The following is a 10914-nucleotide window of genomic DNA, read 5'->3' on the forward strand; positions in this document are numbered from 1 at the left end:
GTAAATGGTTCTCCAACCTTTTATTTTCAGGCTGTAGGTGTCCTTCTGTCTAAAATGAGTCTCTTGTAGACAGCAAATAGATGGGTCCTGCTTTTTTATCCAGTCTGAAACCCTGCGCCTTTTGATGGGGTCATTAAGCCCGTTCACATTCAGAGTTACTATTGAGAGATATGAGTTTAGTGTCATCATGATATCTATTCAGTCCTTGTTTTTGTGGACTGTTCCACTGGACTTCTTCTTAAAGGGGAATTTTAAGAGTCCCCCTTAAAATTTCTTGCAGAGCTGGTTTGGAGGTCACATATTCTTTTAGTTGCTGCCTGTCTTGGAAGCTCTTTATCTCTCCTTCCATTTTGAATGAGAGCCTTGCTGGATAAAGGATTCTTGGTTGCATGTTCTTCTCATTTAGGACCCTGAATATATCCTGCCAGCCCTTTCTGGCCTGCCAGGTCTCTGTGGAGAGGTCTGCTGTTACCCTAATACTCCTCCCCATAAAAGTCAGGGATTTCTTGTCTCTTGCTGCTTTAAGGATCTTCTCCTTATCTTTGGAATTTGCAAGCTTCACAATTAAATGTCGAGGTGTTGAACGGTTTTTATAGATTTTAGGGGGGGATCTCTCTATTTCCTGGATCTGAATGCCTGTTTCCCTTCCCAGATTAGGAAAGTTTTCAGCTAGAATTTGTTCAAATACATATTCTGGCCCTCTGTCCCTTTCGGCGCCCTCGGGAACCCCAATTAAACGTAGGTTTTTCTTCCTCAGGCTGTCGTTTATTTCCCTTAATCTATCTTCATGGTCTTTTAATTGTTTGTCTCTTTTTTCCTCAGTTTCCCTCTTTGCTATCAACTTGTCTTCTATGTCACTCACTCGTTCTTCCACCTCGTTAACCCTCGTCGTTAGGACTTCTAGTTTGGATTGCATCTCATTCAATTGATTTTTAATTTCTGCCTGATTAGCTCTAAATTCTGCAGTCATGAAGTCTCTTGAGTCCTTTATACTTTTTTCTAGAGCCACCAGTAGCTGTATGATAGTGCTTCTGAATTGGCTTTCTGACATTGAATTGTAATCCAGATTTTGTAACTCTGTGGGAGAGAGGACTGTTTCTGATTCTTTCTTTTGAGGTGAGGTTTTCCTTCTAGTCATTTTGCTCAGTGCAGAGTGGCCAAAAGCAAGTTGTATTGGGAAAAAGAGAAAAAGAGAGGAGAGAAAGAAGGAAAGAAAAGAGAAAGAGAAAAAAAAGGGAAGAGAAAAAAAACGAAAGAAGAAAAAAAAAGAAGAAAAAGAGAGAGAAAAAGAAAGGAGAAAAAAAAGGGGGTGGTGGTGGAAAGAAACAAATCAAAAAGCAAAACAAAACAAAACAAAACAAAACAAAAAAACAAACAAAAAAAAACCAAAAAAAAAAAAAAAAAACCAAAAAAAAAAAAAGAACCACGGGGGAGTATCTTCTGATTCTGTGTTCTTTAAGTCCCTTGGCTTCTCCTGGAAGTTGTCCGTCTAGCTGGTGTTCTGGGGGAGGTGCCTGTTGTGCTGATTTTCAGGTGTTAGCAGTTGGGGGAGCTGCTGTGCCCCCGCCTGGTGCAGGGCTCAGTGGGGGTTGTTTACCCCGTGAGGCCGCAGGAGGAACAGCCCCAGTGGCGGGGCAGCTCTGGAAACCTGGATTCAGCTCCGGCAGGAACTCCGTCTGCAGGGCCTGGAGGCTCCGGGGCGGGGCCGCTGATCTGCTCAGCTGGGGCAGGAGCGTCCTCGCTGTCCTGGGCCCTCCCGGCCTCTGCCTGTCCCGGGGGAGGCGGGATCCTGGGCTGTGTCCCGGCGCCCTGTGCTCCGGGGCCTGCGCTGGTGGATTCGCGCTCCCGCCCCGCAGCCCCCTCCGCGGAGCCGCCGCCCGAGCCCCCCGAGCTGCTCCGGGTCCCGCCGTGCGCGCTGCAGCCCTTAGGGAGCTTGGCGCACTCTCCCCGGGGCGCAGGTGTGTTAGTGTCCCAGGGAGCCTGAGGGCATCCCCGCCCTCCCGGGTCCTGCTCCACCTCCCCGCGAGCCCCTTTCACCCGGGAAGGTCGGTGCAGCTCCTGCGTCTCCGGGACGGGGCTCTCCTGTCCTGGGGACACTCGCCCCGGCCTCAGCCCGGCTCCTCGCGGGGCCCCTCCCCCTTGGAGGCCTTTGTTTCTTTACTTCTTTTTCCCCGTCTTCCTACCTTGATAGAAGCGCGAACTCTTCTCACTGTTGCCTTCCAGCTGGTCTCTCTTTAAATCTCAGGCCGAATTCATAGATTTTCAGGATAATTTGAAGGTTTTCTAGGTAGTTTGGTGGAGACAGGTGATTTGGAGACCCTACTCTTCCGCCATCTTGCTCCTCCCTCTATATTCTTTTTTTAAATATTTGATTTATTTATTCACAACACACACACACACACACACACACAGAGGCAGAGACATAGGCAGAAGGAGGAAAAGCAGGCTCCGTGCAGGGAGCCTGATGCAGGACTTGATCCCCGGGACACCTGGATCACATCCTGAGCTGAAGGCAGACGCTCAACCACAGCCACCCAGGTGTCCCTGGACCTATATTTTTTTTTACCAAGCAGACCAAAACAGACCTAGAATTTGGCTTCCTCCCTGTTTTGAACTCTTTCTAATATAGCCATCACTCTAAGGAACAGGAATATAATAGGCATTTCTAGCAAAAAAAGAAAAAAGTGACCCAGAGAAAATGACAAGACAGAGGAATTCATCCAAAAAGAAAGAACAAGAAGTCATAGGCAGAGATTTGATCAACACAGATGCAAGTAAAATGCCTGAAGCAGAATTTAAAACAAAAATAAAGAGGATACTAGTTGGGCTTAAGAAAAGCAAAGAAGACACTAGAGTATCCTTTACTACAGATATAAAATAACTGAAAACTAGTCAGACTTAAATAACAAATGCTATAACTGATACAAAACTGAATTGATACAATGACAATGAGGATGGATGAAATAGAGGAATGAATCAGTGATACAGAAAAAAAAACTATTGAAAGTAATGAAGCTGAAAAAAGAGAGAAAGAAAGGCATTGGATCACAAACATGGACTTATGGAACTCAGTAACTTCTTACAGTGTAATAACATTTGTATCATAGGAGTCCCAAAAGGAGAAGAGAAGAAAGAATAGCAGAAGGCTTATTTGAGCAAATTATAGTTGAAAACATCCCTGATCTGGGTAAGGAAACAGATATTGAAATTCAAAAAGCATAGGGAACTGCCACTAAATTCAACAAAAGCCTGACATCACCAGGACATATCATAGTCAAATCCATAAAATACACAAACAGGGAAAGAATCCTGAAGGCAGCAAAAGAACAAAAAGTCCTTAACTTAAAAGGAAAAATATACAAGGTATGCAACAGATCTGTCCACAGAAACTTAGCAGACTAGAGGACGATACCATGTTATATTCAATGTACTGAAAGGAAAAATATGCAGCCAAGAATGCTTTATCCAGCAAAGCTGTTATTCAGAATATAAAGAGAGAGAAAGAATTTTCTAGACAAAAAACAGAGGAGTTTGTGACCACTAAACCAGCCCAGCAAGAAATATTAAAAGGGAATACTTTGGGGATAAAAAGACCAAAACATCAATGACAAGAAGGAACAGAGAACATTATCAGAAACACCAAGTTTACAGGTAACACAATGGCACTAAATTAATGTTTATAAATAATCACTTTGAATGTAAATGGACTAAATGCTCCAATAAAAAGACATAGGGTAACAGAATGGATAAAAACAAAAAACAAGAGCTGTATATATGTTCCTACAAGGCACTTATTTTATTTTATTTTATTTTATTTTATTTTATTTTATTTGAAGACTTCATTTATTTATTTATGAGAGACACACAGAGAGAGGCAGAGACATAGGCAGAGGGAGAAGCAGGCTCCATGCAGGGACCCTGATGTGGGACTTGATCCCAAGAGCTTGGGATAATGCCCCGAGCCGAAGGCAGTCGCTCAACTACTGAGCCACCCAGGAGAGATTCATTTTAGACCTAAAGATGTCTGCAGATTGAAAGTGAGGGAATGGAGAACCATTCTTCATGCTAATGGACACCACAAGAAAGCCATAGTAGGCATACTTGTATCAGACAAACGAGATTTTAAACCAAAGACTGTAACAAAAGATGAAGAAGGGCACTATATCATAATTAAGGGGTCTATCTGTCAAGAAGATCTAAGAATTGTAAATATTTATGCTCCCAACCTGGGAGCACCCAAATATATAAATCAATTAGAAACAAACATAATGGGGATGCCTGGGTGACTCAGTCAAGTGTCTGCCTTCGGTTCAAGTCATGATACCAGGGTCCCAGGATCAATCCACTCTTTGGGCTCCCTGCTCAGTGGGGAGTCTGCTTCTCCTTCTGCCCCTCTCCCTTCTGATGCTTTCTCTCTCTCTCTCTCTCTGTCTCTCATGTTCTTTCACAAATAAATAAATAAAATCTTTTTAAAAAGCAAACATAATTATACTCATTGATAATAATAGTAGTAGGGAACTTTAACACCCCACTCACAGCAATGTACAGAACATCTAAGCAGAAGATCAACAAAGAAATAAGGGTTTTAAATGACACACCAGGCCAGATGGACTTCACAGTTATACTCAGAGCATTTAATCCTCAAACAGCAGAATAAACATTCTTTTCAAGTACACATGGAACATTGTCCAGAATAGATCACATACTGGGTAAGAAATTATGAGTCAACTGCTACAAAAAGACTGAGATCATACTATGCGTATTTTCAGATGACAAAACTATGAAACTTGAAGTCAACCACAAGAAAAATATATTGGAAAGACCACAAATACATAGAGATTAAAGAACATCTTATGAAAGAATGGTTGGGTTAATGAGGATATCAAAGAACTAAAATTACATGGAAACAAATGGAAAATATGACAGTCCAAAAGCTTTGGGATGCACCAAGGACAGTCCCCTCTTAGGGAAGTATATTGTAATACAGGCTCACATCAAGAAGCAAAAAAATGGGGCAGCCCCGATGGCTTAGCGGTTTAGCACCACCTTCAGCCCAGGGCGCGATCCTGGAGGCCCTGGATTGAATCCCACGTCAGGTTCCCTGCATGGAGCCTGGTTCTTCCTCTGCCTCTCTCTCTAAATAAATAAATAAATAAATAAATAAATAAATAAATAAAATCTTTTTAAAAAAGAAGCAAAAAATGTCTCAAATACACAATCTAACCTTACACCTAAGGGATCTAGAAAAGGAACAGCAAACAAAGTCTAAAGCCAGCAGAATAAGAGGAATAATAAAGATTACTGCAGAAAAGATGATATAGAAACAAACAAAAACAATAAAACAGATCCATGAAATTAAGACCTGGTTCTTTGGAAAAATTGATAACATTGGTAAAGTCCTAGCCAGACTTATAAAAACAAAAAGAGAAAGGATCTAAAAAAATGAATTCACAAATGAATGAGGAGAGATCACAGCCAAAACCAAAGAAATACAATTATAAGAGAATATTGTGAAAAAATTATACCTACAAATTGGGCATTCTGGAAGAAATGGACAAATTCCTAGAAACATACAAACTATCAAAACTGAAACAGAAAGAAATAGAAAATATGTATAGACCTATAACCAGTAGAGACATTAAATCGTTAAAAACAAAACAAAACAAAACAAAAAAAACAAACCTCCCAACAAACAAAAGTAAAGAGCCAGATAGCTTCCCAGGGGAATTCTAACAGACATTTAAAGAAGAATTAGCAATTGCACTGTTGGGGATTTACCCCAAAGATACAAATGCAATGAAACGCCGGGACACCTGCACCCCGATGTTTATAGCAGCAATGGCCACGATAGCCAAACTGTGGAAGGAGCCTCGGTGTCCAACGAAAGATGAATGGATAAAGAAGATGTGGTTTATGTATACAATGGAATATTACTCAGCTATTAGAAATGACAAATACCCACCATTTGCTTTAACGTGGATGGAACTGGAGGGTATTATGCTGAGTGAAGTAAGTCAGTCGGAGAAGGACAAACATTATATGTTCTCATTCATTTGGGGAATATAAATAATAGTGAAAGGGAATATAAGGGAAGAGAGAAGAAATGTGTGGGAAATATCAGAAAGGGAGACAGAACGTAAAGACTGCTAACTCTGGGAAACGAACTAGGGGTGGTAGAAGGGGAGGAGGGCGGGGGGTGGGAGTGAATGGGTGACGGGCACTGGGGGTTATTCTGTATGTTAGTAAATTGAACACCAATAAAAAATAAATTAAAAAAAATAAATAAATAAAAAAATAAAGAAGAATTAGTACCTGTTCTTCTAAAATTGATACAAAAAATAGAAATGGAGAACTACAAAAATCATTCTACAAGGCCAGCGTTACCTTGATTTTAAACCAAAGACCCCACACAAAAAGGAGTATCACAGACCAATATCCGCGATGAACATGGCTGCAAAAATTCTCGATGAGATACTAGCAAATCACTTCCAACGGTATAGTAAAAGAATCATACTCTGTAATCAAGTAGGATTTATTTTGGGGATTCAAGAGTGAGTCAATATTTTCAAATCAATCAACACGATATACAACATTAGTGAAAGAAAGCAATAAGCACCATATGGTCCTCTAAAAACATGCAGAAAAAAAAACATTTGGCAAAGTACAGCAGCCATTCTTGATAAAAACCGTCAGCAGGTAGGTATAGTTGGAACATATCTCAACATAATACAAGCCATATGGGAAGACATACAGCTAATATCACCCTCAATAGGGAAAACTTGAGAAGTCATGAAGAAGACAAGGATATCTACTTCCAGTAGTACTACTTATCATAGTACTGGAAGTCTTAGCTTCAGCATTCAGACAAAAATCAATCCATCAATCAATCAATCGCATCCAAATCTTCAAGGAAGAAGTCAAACTTTCATTATTTGCAGAGGACATGATACTGTATGTGGAAAACCTGAAATATTTCACCAAACTATTGCTAGAACCAACACAGGAATTCAGCAAAATCACACAATACAAAAAATCAGCGTAAAGAAATCCGTTTCACATCAATATACCAATAATGCAGCAGCAGAAGAAGAACTAAAGGAATCAATCTCATTTAAGATTGCACCAAAAACCATAAGATATCTAGGGATAAACCTACTCAAAGAGGTAAAAGAGCTGTACTCTGAAAATTATAGAATACTTAAGAATCTGAAGAAGACAGAAGGAAATAGGGAAAAAATTCCATGCTAATGGATTGGAAGAACAAATATTGTTAAAATGTCCATACTACCCAAAGCAAGCTACGCATTTAATGCAATCGCTATCAAAATTCCACTGGTATTTTTAAGAGCTAAAACAAAAAAATCATACAATTTGTATAGAAAGAGAAAGACTCTAGGCAAAGCAATTTTGAAAATGAAAACCAAAGCTGGAATCATCACGATTTGATTTCAAGGTATATTTCAAAGCCGAGGTCACCAAGACAGTATGGTCCTGGCACAAAAGCAGACAAATAGATCAACATAACAGAATGAAAACCCAGAAATAGACCCACAACTCTATGGTGAATTAACCTTGGATAAAGAAGGAAAGAATATCCAATGAGAATAAGGCAGTATCTTCACAAAATAGTGTTTAGAAAACTGGTCAGCAACAACACAGAATCCCTGCGCCACCCAGGGATCCCATTCCTTATCTGTTTGACGTTTCACGAAGCACAAATGCCTTCCAGTTCCATCCATGTCAGTATAAATGGTAGGTATTCATGCTTTCTGATGGCTGATATCTATAAATAGATATAGATAGATATAGATAGATAGATATAGATAGATATAGATGATATATAGATATAGATATAGATATAGATATAGATATAGATATAGATATAGATATAGATAGATATAGATATAGATAGGGATCCCTGGGTGGCGCAGCGCTTTGGCGCCTGCCTTTGGCCCAGGGCACGATCCTGGAGACCCGGAATCGAATCCCACATTGGGCTCCCGGTGCATGGAGCCTGCTTCTCCTTCTGCCTATGTCTCTGCCTCTCTCTCTCTCTCTCTCTGTGACTATCATAAATAATAAATAAAAATAAAAAATAAAAAATATAGATATAGATATAGATATCTCTATAAAACTTCTTCATCCATTCATCTGTTAAAGGACATATGAGCTCCTTCTACAGTTTGGCTACTGTGGACATTGCTGATATGAACATTGGGGTGCAAATGTCCCATCATTTCCCTACATCTGAATCTTTGGGGTAAATATCCTGTAGTACAATTCCCGGATGGTAGAGTAGCTCTATTTTTAACTTCTTGAGAAACCTCCATAATTTTTTCCAGAGTTGCTACAGGAGATTGCATTCCTACCAAGAGTGTAAGAGGGCTCCACATTCTCCACATTCTAGCCAACATTTGTTGTTTCATGCCTTGTTAATTTTAGCCATTCTCACCGGTGTAAAGTGGTATCTCATTGTGGTTTTGATTTGTATTTCTCTGATGCAAAGTAATACGGAGGATTTTTTCATGTGCCTGTTGGCCATTTGCAGGTCTTCTTTCGAGAATATATGTTTATGCCATCTCTCCATTTCTTGATTGGATTGTTTTTTTTTGGGGGGGGTGTTGAGTTTGATAAGTTCTTTAGAGATCTTGGCTAATAGCCCTTTATCTGATATGTCATTTGTAAATATCTTCTCCCATTCAGTAGGTTGCCCTTTAGTTTTGTTGACTGTCTGCTGTGCACAAGATTTTTATCTCAATGAAGACCCAATACTTCATTTTTGCTTTTTATTCTCTTGCCTTTAGAGACGAGTATTGCAAGAAGTGGCTGTGGCAGAGATCAAAAAGGTTGCTGCCTGTGTTTTCTTTGCAGGATGTTGATGAATTATCTCACACTTAGGTCTTTCATCCAGTTTGAGTTTATCTTCGTGTATTTTGTAAAATAACGGTCTACATTTATTTCTCTGTATGTAGCTGTCCGGTTTCCCCAGCACCATTTATTGAAGTGACTGTCTTTCTCTCATTTGATATTTTTTCCTGCTTTGTCAAGGATTAGCTGACCACAGAGTTGAGGATGGATTTCTGGGTTCTCTATTCAGTTCGATAGATGTATGTGTTTGTTTTTGTGCCAGTACCATGCTGTATTGATCACATCTTTGTAATATTGCTTGAAGTCAGGCATTGTGCTGCTCCCAGCTTTGGTTACTTTTCCAAAATTCATCTTGGTTAAGGGACTTTTCTGCTTGCATACAAATTTTAGGATCATTTGTTCCAACTCTGTGAAAACTGTTAATGGTAATTTTATAGGGATTGCATTAAATATATAAATTTCCCTGGGTAGCACAGACATTTTCACAACATATATATTCTTCCAATCCATGGGCATAGACTGTTCTTCTATCTCTTTGTCTTCCTTGATTTCTTTCATAAGTGTTCTATACTTTTTTAGAGTACACATCCTTTATCTCTTTGGTTAGGTTGGATATCTCTAGGTATCTTATGGTTTTTGGTGCAATTTAAAATAAGATCAAATCATTAATCTATCTTTCTTCAGTCTCATTGTTAGTGAATAGAAATGCAACTGATTTCTATGCATTGATTTTGTTTCCTGTCACGTTGCTAAATTCCTGTATGAGTTCTGGCGATTCGGGGGTGGAGACTTTGTGTCCTATATCGTGTCATCTGCGAAAAGTGAGATGCCTCTCTTCTTCTTTGCCAATTTGAATGCCTTTTATGTCTTTTTGTTGTGTGATTGCTAAGGCTTGGACTTCTAGTACTATGTTGAACAACAGTGGTGAGAGGGGGCATCCCTGTCATATTCCTGACCTTAGGGGAAAGCTCTGTTTTCCCCCATTGAGAATGATATTCACTGTTTGCTTTCCCTGATGGCTTTTGATATTGAGGTATGTTCACCTTATCCCTACACTGTGGAGAGTTTTAATCAAGAAAGGATACTGCATTTTGTCAAATGCTTTTTCTGCATCGATTGAGAGAATCTTATCGTTCTTTTCTTTTCTTTTATTAGTGTGATGTATCACAGTGTATGATTTGTGAATGTTGAACCACCCTTGCAATCCAGGGATAAGTCCCACTTGGTCATGTTTAAGAATCCCTTTAATATACTGTTGGATCCTGTTGGCTTCTATCTTGGTGAATATTTTGACATCCATGTTCATCAGGGATATTGGTCTGTAATTCTCCTATTTGATTGAGTCTTTTTCTGGTTTTAAAATCAAGGTAATGCTGGCCTCATAGAATGAGTTTGGAAGGCTTTTTTTTTTTCTCTTTTGAAACAGCTTCAGGAGAATTGGCTATATTTCTTCTTTAAATGTTTGGTAGACTACCCCTGGAAAGATATCTGGCCTGATATTCTTGGTGGGTATGTTTTTTTTTTGTTTTTGTTTTTTGTTTTTTGTTTTTTTTGCAGATTTTTAATGGCTCCTCCCGTTTCTTTGCTGGTTACAGGTATGTTCAGGTTTTCTTTTTCTTCCAGTTTCTTCAGCAGTTAAAAGGTTTCCAGGAAGGCATCCATTTCTCCAGATTGCCCAGTTTGTTGGCATATAGTCATTCATCGTACGTTCTTTTTTTAATTATTTTTTATTGGAATTCAATTTGCCAACATATAACATATCACCCAGTGCTCATCCCATCAAGTCCTCCGTTCAGTGCCTGTCATCCACGCACCCCACCCCTCCACCCACCTCCCTTTCCACTACCCCTTGTTCATTTCCCAGAGTTAGCTGTCTCTCATGTTCTGTCACCACTCTGATACCTCCCACTCATTTCCTCTCCTTTCCCTTTCACTACTTTTTATATTCCCCAAATGAATGAGATCATATAATGTTTGTCCTTCTCTGATGGACTTACTTCACTCAGCATAATACCCTCCAGTTCCATCCATGTTGAAAATGGTGGG

The sequence above is a fragment of the Canis lupus genome, chromosome X, assembly GCF_048164855.1.
Source record: "Canis lupus baileyi chromosome X, mCanLup2.hap1, whole genome shotgun sequence".
In the NCBI taxonomy this organism is placed as follows: Eukaryota; Metazoa; Chordata; class Mammalia; order Carnivora; family Canidae; genus Canis; species Canis lupus.